Source organism: Taudactylus pleione, unplaced genomic scaffold (assembly GCF_031769625.1).
Source record: "Taudactylus pleione unplaced genomic scaffold, aTauple2 ptg000019l, whole genome shotgun sequence".
Lineage (NCBI taxonomy): Eukaryota > Metazoa > Chordata > Amphibia > Anura > Myobatrachidae > Taudactylus > Taudactylus pleione.
This window is the reverse complement of record NW_028284421.1, coordinates 34639587-34658046: the sequence shown is the minus strand read 5'-3', so window position 1 is coordinate 34658046 and position 18460 is coordinate 34639587.

The window sequence follows — 18460 nt, the reverse complement described above, 5'->3', positions numbered from 1 at the left end:
ACTAGAATCAGCATGCAGGTTATATATTTAGACTCTAACAAAGAAACTAGTTAACAGATTTCCATTGGTTCTTGCTCGTGGACATTCTGGTACGATGCAGGTCATAGGTCAGTTCATACAGTGTCACTAGGGGTATGTCATAATTCCTCAGGAGTTGCTTTGTGTGGTTTTCCCACCGAAGAACTGGTTTAAGCTGAATATAGACACTACATACAATACAGAGGTATACATTCTAATCACTAATTCCTTATAATTCATAACTTGCGGACGCATGATGCGATCTCCTTGCCGATAGAACCGTAGATCTGCGAATAAACAGGGATTTAGAACAAGACATGTCTACTATGTTTCTGTACCTTCAATATCCTATACATTACATTTCATAACATAAGCATTTGCTAATAAAACCTCTAATAAGTTTAATGTGAGGGAACCTTTTTATAAGTGTGTGCATGTGTGAGTGTGAGAATATTGTGTACTTTCGCTAGTATGCGTTGTGCGTATATGTGTTTTGTGCTTATCTGTAGGCTTTGATTGTACAGTGCAAATGTGCATTGTGCGTCTTGTATAATTTATATGTATTATCTAATGTTCGTATAGGTTTTGATTGGACTTTCAACAATATGCAGTAGCAAAAACAGACTCACAACACTACTAACCAAGTATAGCGTCATACACAATGGTATCATGCTGAAGACGCAAAATGGCGTTGTCAGATATTAACTTAAAAGATTTGGTCTCAGCCAATCATCCGGCTTCGACAGTCCACCCTTTGATAGCAACCGAAGCGCTATCACACTTTAGTCTTAATCTATTCAGTCATACACTATAAAATAGTATTTAATGTTATATTATGGGATGGCACAATTCGGTCATTAAACCATCAATAATGCGCCCCTGGGAGGGACATAAAACTACCCTTATATGCACACCGCGGATCTCTGAAGATCATGGGAAAGATGTGGGGATGCATCTAACCTATAAAGGAAGTCTTGAAGGGGATAGGGATTACATTATTTAAGATGTTTAAAGTAACATTTAATAACACTTTTCATGCATGGCTGAATCTATCCACCTTTCATCATCTGATGGTACATTCTAGTTCAGGATTGTAATGCAGTTCTTCATTTACCTAGATGTCCATACTATTATTACTAACCACCATCATAATTTAATTCTCCCTGTTTGCCTTAGCAGTATATTTTTCACACTTCAACACAGTAGGAACACATCTGACACATAAGCCAATTACTAAGATGACAACCAATATGAGGATCAGGAGCTTACCTACACTAGCAACCACTCTTCTAGCCTGGAGAACCATTTTACAGGGTTCAACCACGAGAACCACTCTTCTACCTTTTCCTCCACCTCAGTCAATGAGGTATTATGGTTCTTTCGAAATTCCCATTTCAGCTGCAGAATCTCATCCATCTTCTGGTCTATCACCTCCTTGGTATCACTAGTATTATTGGTGATGTATGTGCAACACTTGATACCAATTTGGGTGGCCAGAGTCACACAGTATCCCCCAGTAACAGCTGTTAAATAGTTTAACACTAGTCTATGTTGCACAAGTTCTTTCTTGTAGGCCTGTAGCTCCTTACCTGTGTACCTGAACGTGTCATCATACATCTCGGTGATATTATCTATTAATTTAGTAAGGTCTTGGATGTATCTAAATTTAAAGTACCCCGAGTGATCCTGGTGGGATCCAATGTTATCCAAAATTTGGAAGCCAGTTGTTTCGCTAATTAACTGTGTGGCTGTATGTACTTCACCAGGTATATTTCTTTTGTCATGGTGTTCATACTGCGTATGAAGATATGGTGATGGTGTGTTTTTATGAATACCCAGCATTTCACCATGTGTAAGGGTCATAACCTCTGGAAGTGCCTTTCCCAGATAACATAAACCTTCAGAACTCGGAGTGAGCCACTTGTACGCTTTCCTTCCACATATAATGCATTGTCTGGGAGTACATAAGGCATAGAATGCATCATTACCATTAAACACATTTCTCTGATAAAGGATCCTAACGCAGGTTCTCACACTTGACTAGTACATGTCTCCGGTTGTATATCATCTGCACAGTACCCTACTGATACTCTGCCAACCATTTCCTTGATGGGACTACGCATATACCTATACCGAAAATATCTCCCACTTGCAATAATTTTGCGTACAAGTTCATAATCAATAGGCTCATTATCAGGTCTGTGTGAAAAGGTCATTGTCTGGTTGTTCCGGTCACCTCCCAACTTCCTGGTTTGTTGAAATTGGTGATATTTAAACATAAAAGAGAGATCTATCTACTTGATACTGGTGGAGCTTAAAATTTGGAGGTTTTCCCCTTCTGTAATCCAAGAACCTCCAAGACATTTAATGGGAATGCTACTAAACCTACATTATGTTGGCCCTGAGGCACGTGAGTGCACACCCAACATTCAGTTTGGTTTAAGACCTTACCCACTAAGGAATGGTAATCTTCTAAAGGATGCTCACCCAAATACAGATTACTCTTGTACTGGCATCGTTGGATACACTTTTCATTAATTAGGGATCCATAGTACACACACATACAGTATTCCTCAGACAACAGCCCTTCACACTGACTCCGAGTTTCTAGGATAACAGATCTCTTAACAATTACTGTACTGATTGTTTTATCACTCCTTCTCCTGACACCACTTCATCAATATCACCATCAACCTCCCTCTCCGTCATCTGTCCTCCGTCACAGAAACATAAAATCCCGAAACAAACAAGGATGATGAGAACCCTGTAAGGAAACAGAAACACAACCCTAGCCCACCACTCCATTGCTGGAATAGTGGTCTGCAAATTTCCCTAGCTCAGGTGTTCCACTGCAGTCTCTAACTCTCCCGGAACAGGCTCGCAATCGACAGGTCCACGTTATCTGTCTCGACTCCGCCTTGTATCTCCTCCGGGTGGTTGACCTTTCTGCAGTGAGTGGAAAGGACCCAGGTATCTCTCTCTGCTACTTTCAAGTGTTTCTGCACTTCATACGGACCTTCCCACCGATCGGTCAATCAACCTGAACGTAAGAAATTTCGGATCATAACAAATTCTCCAGGTTCAACATCATGATAGTTTGTTTCTGGCATATTAGGTGATAATATTTTCAATTTCTGTTGCTCCTGTTTCAACTGTTTACTAATTTTTATAAGGTATTTCACAGTAACCTCATTATTACTCTTCATATCATCCTGTGGACTTATAATCAAATGAGGTTGTCTCCCAAAACAGTATATCAAAAAGGGGGACAGATTAAGAGGAGGTCTAGGAGTGGTCCTGATGCTATGGAGGACTAGCCGTAAGGCTTCTAGCCATCCTAACCCAGTTTCAGCCATGATTTTACTCAGTTTATTCTTAATAGTACCGTTTACCCTCTCTACCTTGGTGCTGGCTTGCGGTCGATAGGGAGTGTGAAGTCTACTATTACTACCCATAAGCTTACACATGTTCTGGAAAACCTCTCCAGTAAAATGAGTACCCCTATCACTTTCTATGATTCAAGGGATACCGTATCTGCATACAAATTCCTGAACCATCTTTTAGCAGTAAAAACAGCAGTATTAGTGGCAGCTAGATATGCCTCTACCCAATTAGAAAACACATCGGTACAAACTAATACATACTTGAGATTCCTGCAGGGTGGTAATTGGATTAAATCAATTTGTATTACCTGAAAAGGACTGTCTGTCGGAGGGATATGGGATGGTTCGGTAGGGATTGCCTTCCCGACATTTTTCTTCAAGCAAGTCAAACAGGACATAGCCCTCTTTTCAGCTTGAGAAGAAAATTCAGGTACACACCAGTATGCTCTGACTAACTTGCACATACCTCCTTTTCCTAGTTGAGTCAAACCATGCTCTGTCTCATCCAGGGTTGGGTAATATGCCTTGGTAGCAACCGGCCTACCTTGTCCATCTCTCCAGAGTCCAGAGGACTCCTGACCACATCCCTTTGACCTCCAGACTGCCTTTTCCTGTAGGGGACACAAATTTTGCATCTCAATTAATTTCTGCATGTCTATTGTCTGGAAGACCATCACTTTATCAGTTGTTAAATTTATACGCAACCCTGCTGCCCACTTGGCAGCTTCGTCTGCTCTGTTATTGCCCAGTGACACCAGGTCTTCTTCACATGTATGGGCTTTACATTTGATGACAGCTACTGCCTTTGGTAGCTGGATCGCTGTCAAGAGTCCTTTAATGTGGTGTGAGTGTGCAACTGGTGTGCCTGCTGCTGTCATAAAATTTCTCAGATGCCAAAGAGCCCCAAAATCATGTACTACCCCGAAGGCATACCTAAAGACAGTGTAGATATTAGCTGACTTACCTTCTGCCAGCTCACAAGCTCTCCTTAATGCCACCAGTTCAGCCACCTATGCTGAGTGAGGTGGACCAAGTGGTTCGGCTTCTACAACATCCTCGACATCTACAACAGCATAACCTGTGCACAATTCTCCTGTGTCAGTTTGTCTATGACAACTCCCATCCATGTAAAATGCCACATCTACATTTTCTAATGGTGTGTCACGTATATCTGGTCTAGCAGTAAAGGTCTGATTCAAATACTCCATACAATCATGTGTATTAGTATACCTGCAAAACTCACCTTCAACCAGCGACTCACCTCTCTCCATCCTGAGGTACATATGGTAAGTATGTTGCTGGATTTAACATATTGCACCATTTAATGGTAATATTTGCAGGTGCCATTAGAGCTAGTTCCCATTTCGTGAACCTAGCTGAAGAAACATGTCTGGTTTGGGCAGAATTTAGCAAAGCAGATACAGCATGTGGTGTATATACAATCATATCATGACCCAATACTACATCCTCACTCTTATCGACCAGAAGAGCAGTTGCTGCTACATTTCTTAAACACATTGGGAGTGATCTTGCCACAGTGTCCAATTGGGCACTGTAGTATGCTACAGGTCTGCTAGCATCACCATGTTTTTGTGTGAGGACACCTGCAGCGCAGCCATCAGCCTCTTTCCAATATAAATCAAAAGGTTTTTCATAATCTGGTATCCCCAATGCAGGTGCTTTAATCAAACTGTCCTTAAGGCTAAGAAAAACCTGCTCTGTTTCCTCAGTGTGTATGACACGGTAGGGTTTTGTGGATGAGACTAAGTCCTGCAATGGTAATGCCAATATAGAAAAACCTGGGATCCACACATGCCCAAAAAGGTACGGATTTGCTGCTGGTTTTGCGGCAGTGTCACGGTCTGTATGGCCTGTATTCTGTCAGACGTCAAATGTCATAGCCCCTGGGTTAGACAGTGTCCCAAGTATTTAACCTTAGCCTGGCATGGTTGTAATTTGCCCTTTGCCACCTTCTGCTCTGTTTGTGAGAGATGAAGTAACAACATTTTAGTATCATTTAAACATGACATAAATGAATCAGAGCACAACAACAAATAGTTTACATATTGAATTAGAACAGATCCATTGGCTGGCTGAAAATATTGCAAACAGTCATGTAAGGCTTGAGATAAAATACTGGGGCTATCTATGAAACCCTGGGGCAATCATGTCCGTGTATATTGTACCCCTCTGCAGGTGAATGCAAAGAGATATTGACAGTCAGGGTGCAGAGGGACTGAGAAGAAGGCAGAACATAGATCAATGACAGTGAAGTGGGTTGCAGATGGTGGGATCTGCATGAGGATGACAGCTGGATTGGGCACTACAGGGAATTGGCTCTCAACTACTTTGTTTACACCCCTAAGGTCCTGTACTAATCTATAGCCCTTCCCCCCAGCCTTCTTCACTGGAAAATGGGACTATTGGCTGGGCTAGCTGTACAAATTAAAATCCCCTGTTGTAACAACCTCTCAATTATGGGATAAACCCCTAACTCTACCTCTGGTTTTACCGGATACTGAGGGATTTTTGGAGCTTGCCTAACACTTTTTATATTTACCATTACAGGAGATACATTTGTCATCAATCCAGTGTCCTGTCCATCTTTGGTCCAAAGTGAACCCGGTATTTGAGATAACATCTCTTTTACTTGGGATGAGCTTTGTTCTAAAATGGTAGAGTAAAACATTAACCTTTTGTGGAGTGTCCAATATATTCCTTACCTCAAGTGCAATCTTCTCTGGGATATCTAGGAATATACCATCAGGGGTACAATAAATGACACATCCCATTTTATACAACAAATCCCTGCTGCCAGAAGAAAGGAATGCTTGGTTTGCAGCGGCCCAATAGTAATCTCTGCAGATTTGGTTAGAGGATAATGCTGCTCTCTCCCCATTACTCCCATTGCTGGTACTGTCTTGTTAGTAATCTGTAAATTAGATGGAGAATTTAACATGGATCTGGTCGCCCCTGTGTCTACAAGAGAAGTATGTTTAGTACCAGATATATCAACTGTCATTGTAGGTTCTTCTCTAGTACTCTTAGTTAACCTGACTGGCTATAGACTACAGGTATGACCTGACCCCTAGCACTGACTGTCACTCTCTAGCAGAGCATTCACTGCCACTATGTGAGCAGGTGATTGTTGGATATTTCCTGAATTATGTGGGTGTCCTCTCTGTTAGTAATTTGGTGTTCCTTTTCTAGGTGGCCCCCACTTCTTCAATTTACAGAACCTGCATATTTGTCCTGTTATATCACAATTATAACACCTTCATGGTTGGTATGTGTTTTGTGGCTGTGCGGGTTGATGTGTATTGAGATCTTGTAATGGTGCAGGGAAATATGTGTTTTGTGGCTGTGTATATGATCCCTCTAAAGCCTGAATGCTCACAGCCATTAACCTTTCGCTTTGTGTCTCTTTTTTCCTAAGTATGTTCTTATCATGGTCTATTGCTGACTCTCTAAGAGCATCCACAGTGATTCCTCTCCAGTTAGGCTGAGAGGTTTGCACCCTGGTTTTTAAAGTGTCTTTGAGCCCATCCATGAGTACCATTACAGCTACCTCCCTGTGGTGTATATCATCCTTTATATTTTCTATCCCAGTGTACTGAGATGTTGTCTGCAGCGCCCTGGTGAAATAGTCTGCTGCAGATTCACTATCTTTTTGTTTGAAAATATACGGCCAATTGTTTGACTATACGTTGAATGTTAGCCTGATTATCCTCATCAGTTAAGGGTACATCTTCTACGTCGGTATTGGGAGGAAGACATGCCTTTAACACCACTCACCAATCTTTATTTGTTGGCTCATGAGCATTACCTAAGTCCTTAACAAATTTCTGACACTTAGCTAACTCTTTCCTAGGATCAGGAAAGTCAGACATTATGGAATGTAATTCTGTTCTCACCCATGGACAATGCATTGTCACATCCCTCATGGGAACTACACCCTCTCTATCCGGTGTCCCATGGGGAATAGTTATTGTACGAACCGGATGTATACCTGCTACATTGCTATGTTCAGGGTTAACTACGGGACTTATGGTCTCAGTACTCTGGAGGTTCAATCTCTTACTGCAACGCACTCCACTACCCTCGGCTATCTCCTCACCTGCTACAACAGGGGGGGCAACTTCCTTTACTTGTTTCTGTGTTGCTTCTAACAGATTAGCAACATGTGTAATGGCTGATATTACTGTGGGTTCATAATCTTCTACATACACATTTTCTTTATAATTACCTAATACAGGGTACAAATTACTTGTTACATTTTTATCATTTTTGGCATTGGCTGTACCTTCACCTTCAACCGTATAGGGCGGTGGAGGTGCGCATGCGCCATCCCCTTTACTTTTGGTAGCGCTACCTTGCGGTGTGTGCGCGCTCCCATGCGGCGCGTACACGACGCTGTTTTACGTCGCATACATGCTACCTTGTGTAGCGTGCACGGCTTTTTTTGCGTTGCGTGCATGCCACTCAACCACGTGTTCCCTTCGTGCTGCCACAACTTTAAACAGTCATTGTATTTTACTCGTTTCTTCAATGATTTGACTAAACATATGCTATTTCTTACATTATTTAGTACTTACAAATTGAAACTGCCAATTTTAGGGAAAGATTTTACAAATCCTTTAGTCATCTTGACCCATTCATCACAGTAGTCAGTAGCATATGCACCATACTTCGTATACATTATGTACCTGGCCGACCCTGTCGGCCCTACCATGAGCAGCACATTGTCGACCATTACTAGCATTTGCTTAGCAACTTCTCACTAGGGGATTTCGACTGGTGAACGATTTCAAAGAGCTACGTTCACGCACTCCTTCCCGTTATGTACAGCCGGCCCGCTAGGCGTTTCAGTCAGCTTACACAACGAGGAACAAAATAATGCCTATTGCAATCTACCCTGCTTGCGGCAAATTTATCCAAGCTTCGTCCGCTCACTTCCTACTTTGAGCTACTCTCGCCTAGTAGAATTTAAGTGTTCCAATAACACTTACCCTTGCCAGTAATTTCCTCCCCACAACTACCCAAGTCACAATCACAGTTTACGCCACTAAACTATGCATTCTGATCGCATTCCCCAGAGAACCTAACTTATCAATGGACTTTGCGATTACTATTGGGTGTTGGACCGAAAAACTACCGCTGGTTTTTCGTACCACAATATACCTGCTTTGTATACTGGCCCAGTAGCAGTTTTAATCATCAGACACCTACCGAGTATCTCTTGGTTTAACAGACAGTAACCTTTTCACATCACAAACACACATTCACTTTAACATACCTTTTCGTTTTCTGCGCAGAAAATCTTTTACCCAACTCTAGCAGTGCAATTTAGAGGTTTTACCAAATAATCGCTATGCATATAACAAGACTGTCTATCAAAACAATTGTTTAAACACGTGGCAGCAGTACAGGAAATACGTATATGCTATTGTGAGAATCGCACTTTAGCGCCAAAATGACAATAAAAGAAACAAACTTTTCTCTCTTGTCCCCAGGTCCCTAATCAGCGCTCCTTAAAATCACACAATAACGAACATCGGTTTCACAACACTGAATGGTAACAGGCTTTGAACACAGTGCGTTCTTACCTGCTTATGGTGCCTTCCACCCTTTGTTGAGGAACCGAGATCTGTACACTATCGTGCGACGTCCGGTAACGTGATATCAACTGCGAGCCCCCATCTATGGTTACCCCTTAATTGCTATACCTACAATGTCGCTATTTAGTGCTTCAAGTCGCTAAATTTAAATAATTGCTTTCCAATCCAATTGTGGTCCTAAAGCACAAAAAGTTATATTTTACATGAAAAAGTATAACGCGCTGTAATCTAAACAATTAGCGCAAAAAGCAAGTAAATACAAGGTACAAGCCGATACATACGCGTGCGCACTGGTCCCAGTATACAGTCGTCTATCCAGAAGCCTGTGGTCATCTAAGAAGAATGGCTGTATACTAGAATCAGCATGCAGGTTATATACCTTACAGAGTTGACAGACTTCCATTGGTTCTTGCTCCTGGACATTTTGGTACGATGCAGGTCATAGGTCAGTTCATACAGTGTCACAAGGGGTATGTCCCAATTCCTCAGGAGTTGCTTTGTGTGGTTTTCCCGCCGAAGAACTGGTTTAAGCTGAATATAGACACTACATACAGAGGTATACATTCTAACCACTAATTCCCTATAATTCATATCTTGCGGACGCATGATGCGATCTCCTTGCCGATAGAACCGGAGATCTGCAAATAACCAGGAATTTAGAAAGGTACCAAACAAGACATGTCTACTATGTTTCTGTACCTTAAATATCATATATATTATATTTCATAACATAAGCATTTGCTAATAAAACCTCTAATATTAAGCTTAATGTGAGGGAACCTTTTTATAAGTGCTTGCATGTTTGAGTGTGAGAACATTGTGTACTTTCACTAGTATGCGTTGTGCGTATATGTTTTGTGCTTATCTGTAGGCTTTGATTGTACAGCGCAAATGTGCGTTGTGCGTCTTGTATATTTTATATGTATTATCTAAAGTGCATATAGCTTTTGATTGGACTTTCAACAATATGCAGTAGCAAAATCAGACTCACGACGCTACTAACCAAGTATAGCGTCGTACACAATGGTATCGTGCTGACGACGCAAAATGGCGTAGTCAGATATTAATTTAAAAGATTTGGTCTCAGCCAATCATCCGACTTCGACACAAGACATTTCACTAAACTGTATAAATATCGCCATTGCAGCCATCTCTGCATCAGACCCTACGTTGGGTAACAAAATTCCACTATATTTCTAGGAAGAAGTATAATGATCTAATGTAATAATTTTCCATTCTAGGGAGTTTCCCCTTCCAGGGGTATATGGACATAATGGCTTGTAAGCTTCCAAAAAAGATAATGACTGAAGAGGTTTCTAAATAAACATATTGGTTTTGAAAAAGTTAACTTTTTTATTTTAACCCACTATGTGATCTAGCTAGGAGACCTCATGAGCTCACCAAGACTTCAGTGATATGTCGTATGCACACGCGCACGCAGGGGGGGTTTCTGAGTACCTACAAACCTCCCCTGCTAGCTGTTCCATCGCCGTGCAGCTGAACTTTTTTTTTTTTTTTTTTTTAGTAAAGAGAGTCTCCTCACTCTCCTGCCGAAGCTCAGGCAACTGTGCCTGCTGTTATAGTGTGCTGGCTGTAGGGGGAGCTGCATCGGCAGTACGCAGCCCTCCCAGGCAGTTCACATGAGAGCACCAGCATTGTGAGAGGCTGAGAGTTGCTGCCGGCATTCTCTCCTGGAGCCGCACCGCATGTCTGTGTATCGGCAGGGTGGGAGGTGTTCTTTAATAAATGATGCCAGAGCTGTATTTATTTGTGTTTTGAAGTGAGAGGTTTTGTGTGTGTGTGTGTATGTCAATGTTTGTGTCTGTGTGTGTGTCTGCGTAGACTGTGTGTGTGTGTGTGTGTCAATGTTTGTGTGAGTGTGTGTGTTTGTGTAGTCACTGTGTCTGTGTAAGTGTGTCTGTGTAGTCTTTGTTGGTGTGTGTGTGTGTGTGTGTGTGTGTGTGTGTGTGTGTGTGTGTGTGTGTGTGTGTGTGTGTGTGTGTGTGTGTGTGTGTGTGTGTGTGTGTGTGTGTGTGTGTGTGTGTGTGTGTGTGTGTGTGTGTGTGTGTGTGTGTGTGTGTGTGTGTGCGCGCGCCAGTGAGCATGTCTATGTGTCCAATGGAGGACTCGGTTTCGCCTTTTTATTTCTTGGAGGGGCTGAAATGCTCCACATGGGATTTTCTCTGTAATTGAACTAAACCACACTTTATTCAATTCATCCTGAGTGCTGGACTATGGGACTATGCAACAGTAATAAAAAATAAAAAAAAATATATACACAGATATAGGCAGCACTCCTCGGGTACTCAATAATCCAAGCTCGTTAATCCATTACTGTGAAACATTTCAAATGCGTTTTACTTCATTAAAGCATTGATGAAATATGTAATAAATGCATCTGAAATTTTGCACAGTAATGTATTAGCAATCTTGGATTATTGAGTACCCAAGGAGTGGTACCTGTAGGTGTTTCGATTTTTTTTTGTCATTGGTTTGGAAACCCCCCTTTCAAAATCCTGCGTTTGTCACTGGTATTGGCCTCTGCACACTCTTAAAATATGTTTGTACAGGAGCAATGACAAATCATATATGATCAAAAGAAATGTTATGTGAGATTACTATGTGTAGGTGACATTGGTTTGTAAGATTTTTTTAGTCTAGCCTCCTGCATGTCACCAGGAATAATATTAGTTTGTACTGTACCACCCAATGGTGAAAAATGTATATAACACATGTAACTTTGACAGAGAAGATGCCCCCCCCCCCCTCCCCTAAGCTCTGGGCCCCATACCAGCTGCACCCCTTGCACCTATTATTACATTTTATCTACAGGGTGCCAAACGTGGTCCGCAGCACCGTACATACAGTACAGGGTGCACAGAACATAACATTACAATACAGTAACCAAAATATAAACAGAGCTCAAATAACAATTAGGAATGCAATTCTCCATACAGCTGGGAAGCTGAAGGCTGTCATTGAAGTGCTAGAGAAGAGGGCTGTGAGACAGTAGGGAGGAGGACCCTGTTCCTAGGAGATTACAATTTAGGAGAGAAGGAAACAGACAGATGACCTGAGGCATGAGTGTGTAGATGGGGACCAGAGTGCAGAAAGTAGGCAAGGTAGAGATGGCTGAGGCACGAGGGAGAGCGACTTGGTGACACGGTTGTGGTGGAAGGGTATGCTTTGAAGAACAGGGGGGGTTTTCAGTGCACGTTTGAAGCTCTGCAAGGTCGGAGAGAGCCTGATTGAGCGTGGGAACGCTTTCCAGTGAAGGGGGGCTGCACGGGCAAAATCTTGGATACCTATGGTAGTTATGGCCGTGTGCGAGTATGGTGGGGGAGGAGAAACATACAGCTAAGAAATGTGACTAAGCCAACACCCAGAGCTGAAACTGAAACCGATTATTATCCTTTACTAGCGGGGTTGGGTATGGGACACCGGCAGTTGGGATGCCAGGTGTCAAAAGAAAGACAGCGGCATCCTGATGATCGGTATCACGAAGGAGCTACAGTAAGTACCCTAACCCTCTCCCCTTAACCTTCCTTTTTTTGCACCCTAATCCTCCCAGTTAGTTCCTAAACCTCCCCCCCTTAGTGCTTAAACCTATCCCTCCCCCGGTGGTGCCTAACCCTAAAGCTGGCCACACATCTAAAGATTATCTGTCCAACCAGCCAACTAGTTGATTGGTTGGAATGAAAATCTGGCAAGGAATGAAAGCAAATGACAATCGGCAATTTGCTCCCAAATGCCGGAAAATGGACAAAAACTGTTGTCTGAACAAATTGTTTAGATCAAACATATAACAAACTTGTCTGACTACCATTTTCATCTGTTTTCTGGCATTTAGGAGCAAATTGCTGATCATCAGCTACTCCCATTCCTTACCAGATTTTCATTCCAACCAATCAACAAGTTGGCTGGTTGGATGTAAGTTGGTCTAGTGTGTGGCCAGCTTAACCCTCCGCGCCAACTATACTTATGATCGGGATGCCGGCTGTCTGGATCCCGGGGGTTGGCTTCTCCACTATTTTCGGGATTCCAGCGCCTGTCTTCTGGCCATTCGGGATTCTGGCGTCGGGATTTTCATCAGCCGGCATCGCAATGGTAGGTACAGTGTATAAACTATATCCCTGCTAGCGACCCACCCTGGCTTCACACGGGAGCAATTTAATCTCGTCACAGCCCCCTGCATCTCATAACAACCTAAGCCATGTCCCCACGGTCAGTGAATCTCACTCCTGCCCCCTGCATCTCACCCCACAGCCTCCCACTGCTGCTGTCCTGCAGCAGGCTGAGGCCCAGCCACTACGATGTGCTGGGAAGGGCAGGAGGATCATGGGTGAGAGATTTGTATTGCAGCTACCATAAGCATTATCAGCAGCATGTCCCCAGGGCTGGCACACCAGCGCATATTTCCACAGCCTTCATTCGAACCCCTCCCTAGCTGCCGAACATGGCGATAAGCAATGTACTCTTTGCACAATGTACCCTGTATTTGCAGGGGCTTCCTGTTGAGCTTCCTTACTATGGTGCTCCTCTCCGAGAACAGCCCTGACTTCCATTGGAGGTGCCTCTTGTTGGCTAAGCAGAAATATCACACTTCATGGTGGATGAGTGGTGCCCGGAGTCCACCTGCAGGTTCAGCATAGGCCTGGATAGCAGAAACTGATGGTTACCGATGTTTTTGCTTCAATGGTAGTGTTTTTACTTGTGATGGTCCACTGTTTGCCACCATCGAATGGAAATCATTTGATGATGGCAATGTTTTTTTTTTTTAATTCCCGATAGTTATGCCTCCCCTGACTTTTTCCTAACTACTGGGCCTGTATCAGGACATCTTCATGGGTTCGATGGAGGCTGTCTACCACTCTTACTCAGAGGTGACCCTGCTCAGTCCTAAACGCTCTCTAGACTACTGCTAAGCAACAGGGCACATTGCTATCTCTGATTGGCTCTCACTGTCCTAGAGAGCAGACCCCTGCCCTGCAGCAACAGCCAGTCACTCACACAGCACAAGGTTTTTCTGTGACTTGCTTCACTCCAAGTGTCAGTCTCAGATGCTCTTGCTGTTTCAGCACTCTGGCCAGTTCCTATATAGCAACTTGGTGCAAGATTTTTTTTTTTTTCCTGTAAAATCATCATGGCTCAGCTCCCTTTGTCGCAGATGAATGCTTTATAGAACAGTGAACCCCATCAAAATCTGTCCAGTGGTTCAAGAGATTAGGCCCGAATGAACAGCCAGAAGAGATTTGTATAGCACTACCAAATTACACAGCTCTTTGTATGAGAGAATATTAAATCATTAGCATTAGTCACACCCCACAGGAGCTTACAGTATAAATTCCATAACAAACAATAGGGTGCTACCTTATAATTCTGTGATAGATCCATGGCAGCTGGTGAATGATATAATGGCACTGTGTATACCAGAGCTGTATCAATACCTGCAGTGAAGAGCAGGCTTTCCTGATATTTTCATATGTGCCCAATTTTGTAGTTATGGGGCCGTGCTAAACTGGGGAATTGATGACATTTTCACTCAGGAAGGACATCCAAACCCACCATCATTAAGGAGATTGGTGCCTTTAGGATTTGGTATTTGATATGTAACAAAATAGATATAGACCAAATCGGTAGTGAGCATCAGATACGTGTTTGGGACAAGGAGGGCAGTGATGCTTCCTCGGAGGTACCAACAAGGATATACAACTGCAATCTGCTTGTTTCTAACGATACCTAGCTAGATAACACACTAAACAATTATTGGGCCGTTTTAGCAATAATCAGGTGATTGGCATTTTTTTTCCCCATGTAGTTTGTAGGTATGAGCTTTTTGCTAATAAACTGTAACCCCCTACCACCAGGGCCGGATTAACAATGGGGCGGGTGGAGCTGCAGCTCCAGGCCCACCCATGAAATTAGGCCCACACTATCAAGGAGAATCTGCTGGAGACAGGAACAAATTTTTCTACTTCAGGGTCCATAGGGTATCCACAGGATACCTTGGGGTATAGGTGTGACGTCAGTCGCTGGGCACCATAGAGTTAAGCTTTTCAGCCTCCCAGGATGCACTAGGGTCCCCCTCCTATACCCCGCCCCCGAGCCAAGGCACCCCAGTTTAGTTTGGTGCCCGGCCGGAGTCGGGTGCACCTGTTGGAGTGGGAGCTAGAAGAGCCCCTGAAGCTTTTTCTTCATACAGCTGTGGCTGCACATCTGGATGAACAGCATGGACAGTCAGTCCTGACGTCCATGCTGTCTTCCCTACACCCCGCCGGTACCAGAACGCCGGTACTGATCCGGGGATGCTGGTGGGAATCTGGAGTCACAGCTAGCGGTGACCCCAGATGTTCCGGACCATGGCCGGATTCAAGGGGGACAGAGGTAAGCAGCGGGGTCCCACGGTGGGTCCCCGCTGATCACATGGTCCTAAGTCCCCAGGCAGGGGGCTCCCTGGGGACTGGCTGCAGCGTGGAGCCAGGCGACCAACCTGCGCTTCCACTACCCCCTGGGACAGCGGACAGCAGCAGAGCGGTAGCGCTGCGGCGTCCCAGGGGTTAAATGCATGCCAGGGGAGCGCGCCTTCCCTGTCTCACAGCCGGCGCCTCCCCCGCTGCACACAGCCCTCTCTGCACTGTGCTGACTGGCCCTGTGTCAGCGCTCCTCCACCCAGGCCAGCCTCCTCTCTGCTCCTCGGCGGCCATCTTCTCCAACGCATGGTGAACGCTGCTGGAAGCACTGGACGGAAGCATCGTGGTCTGGGTCCCCCCGCATACCTCTCCTCCGCTGTGGTCAGGTCTGTGTATGCAGCGCTGTGTCCTACCAGGCCCTGTGTCTGTGTAGTTGAGTGATCAGCGCTGTTAGTGCAGGAATTGATTTTCTTTGCATTGTATGTGACTGTGCTAGCGCTGCCTGTAACTTTTCTTCTCTAAACTGTCAGCTTTATTACTGTCCCTGTTCTTTCTGCTAAGCCCTTGCGGTGTGGTGCTGCAGGGTGGTCTCTCGCCTATTTAATATATAATTGGTGAGAGGGGTCACATACGTGGTGCCATCATGTCTGAAAGTGATTTTCCCCTCCGGCTACAGTGTACCACGTGTAAAGTACCGTTAGCGGAGGGGGAGGGTAGCGCGGAGGGCCTTTGCCGGCAGTGTTTGTCCATGGCGCGGCCTCTTACGGTTACAGCACCGGTACAGGAGCCGCCCTGGGCTTGTTTCGCTCAGGCGCTAACAGCTTTAGTGGGCCAGTTAGCTCCGCAGCCCGCGTTTACTCCGATGGGTTTGTCCCAGCAGTCTGTGGTGTCGTCACCCATGCAGGGTTTCCCACGACAATTGGTGGTACCCCACAGTCTCCCTATTTCCCCGCTCCCGGTTTCTCAGGAGCCAGCGTGGGTTAACTCCCTGACGAGTTCTGTACAGCACTTGTCGGATGTATTGCAAGGGGAGTCTGTGATGCGGCCTCATAAACGGCCGGTGGCGTCTCTGTCCGCTCCTTATGAGGATGACGAAGGGACGTCTGATGATGGGGAGATTCTGGATCCTTACGATCAGGAACCTCTGCATACTAAGGACGCTGATGCTAAGTCCAAAGTATATATTCCTGGACTTATTCGGGCGGTCCGCACAGCCTTGGTGATTGAGGACGAAGTTCCCCCAGCGGCTAAGTCTAAATATGCCTTTTTCAAAGATGTGAAGGGCGATGCCACAGTCTTTCCTCTTTCGGGTCAGTTGGTGGACCATTTAGAGGAGGCGTGGAAACAGCCTGGCAAAAGATACCAGCCGCAGAGACGCCTGGCGGTGGCTTATCCGTTCGCGGATAATTATTTTGCTAAGTGGGAATCCCCTCCACAGGTGGATTCTCACGTGACCCGTCTTGTCCGTAGTGCCACATTGCCGATGCCATCCATGTCCTCCCTTAAGGATGCTACGGACCGCAAGGTAGAATTCTGCCTGAAGTCCGCTTATTCCCTTGCGGGGGGGGGCAGCACGGCCGGCTATGGCCATTTGCTGGGTTGCCAGAGCGATGGAGCGCTGGGCGGATTCATTAGAGGCTTCTTTTGATTCCGACTGTCCGGCCGAACAGGCGGAGTTGATTGGCAATCTCCGTGATTCGGCCACTTACATCAACGAGGCGGCTCTAGACATTAGTACTCTGGTGTCTAGAATTTCTTCAGCAGCGGTAGCTGCTCGTCGCACCTTGTGGCTGCGATCCTGGAAGGCGGACGCAGATTCCAAGAAGGGTCTGGAAGCCTTGCCGTTTACCGGAGAAGTTCTCTTCGGTCCGGATCTGGATAAGATTGTGGCCACGCTGGCGGCAGCCAAATCGGCTTGTCTCCCGTCGGCCGCTGCTCCTTCTGGTTCTGGACCATCGTCCTTTCGGTCATCTAGGGCTCAGGGCAGGCCCAAACCACAGTCGTTTCCTCGACAGGCTGGTCCTAAGAAATCGGCCAAGCCCCGGAAGCAGGCATGGAGTACCAGACGTCCGGCCCCCAAGCCAGATGACAAGCCTGCGGCCTAACGGTCCGGGCCTCCCTTTGGGGGATCCCAGGGTGGGAGTCCGCCTGCTACAGTTCGCCCAGTGTTGGTCGACCGACCACTATGACAGACACTTGGGTTCTGGAGGTGGTTTCCCACGGATACGCCCTCTCCTTCCGGCACAGACCCCCGGCTCGATTCTTCACCACGGGTCTACCATCAGACCGGAACAAGGCTACGGAGCTGCGGAAGGTATTGCACACTATGCTCCAGGCTGGAGTTATAGTGCCTGTTCCATTCTCCCAGAGGGGCCAGGGTTTCTATTCAAATCTATTTTTGGTACAGAAACCCAATGGGTCATATCGTCCGATTCTCAACCTCAAAGCACTCAACAAGTCTTTGCGGGTCCCGAAGTTTCGGATGGAGACCCTACGGTCCATCATTCTGGCGCTGGAACCTGGGGACTACATGGTGTCATTGGACATACAGGACGCTTACCTGCATGTCCCTATTCTTTTGCGCCATCAACAGTTCCTCCGGTTTGCAATCCGCAGCGACCACTTCCAGTTTCGGGCGTTACCTTTTGGCCTGGCGACAGCACCACGTGTTTTCACCAAGGTGATGGCGGTCATGGCGGCTTCTCTGCGGCTGCAGGGAGTCCGCATGTTGCCGTACTTGGACGACCTGTTATTAGTGGCAGGATCTCCAGAGCTCCTGTTACGCCTCTTGGACCTGACCATTGCACTGCTGCAACGGCACGGCTGGCTAATCAACTGGCAGAAGTCCACTCTAATCCCGTCTCGGAGGATTCTGCATCTTGGAGCCTTATTGGACTCGGACAGCAAAGGATCTTCGTGACGGAGGACAAGATCTCTGCTTTACAGTCAAGGGTGCGCAGTTGTCTGCACAGCCGCCGGGTGTCCTTACACTCGGCGATGAGGTTACTTGGCTCCATGGTGTCGGTGTTCG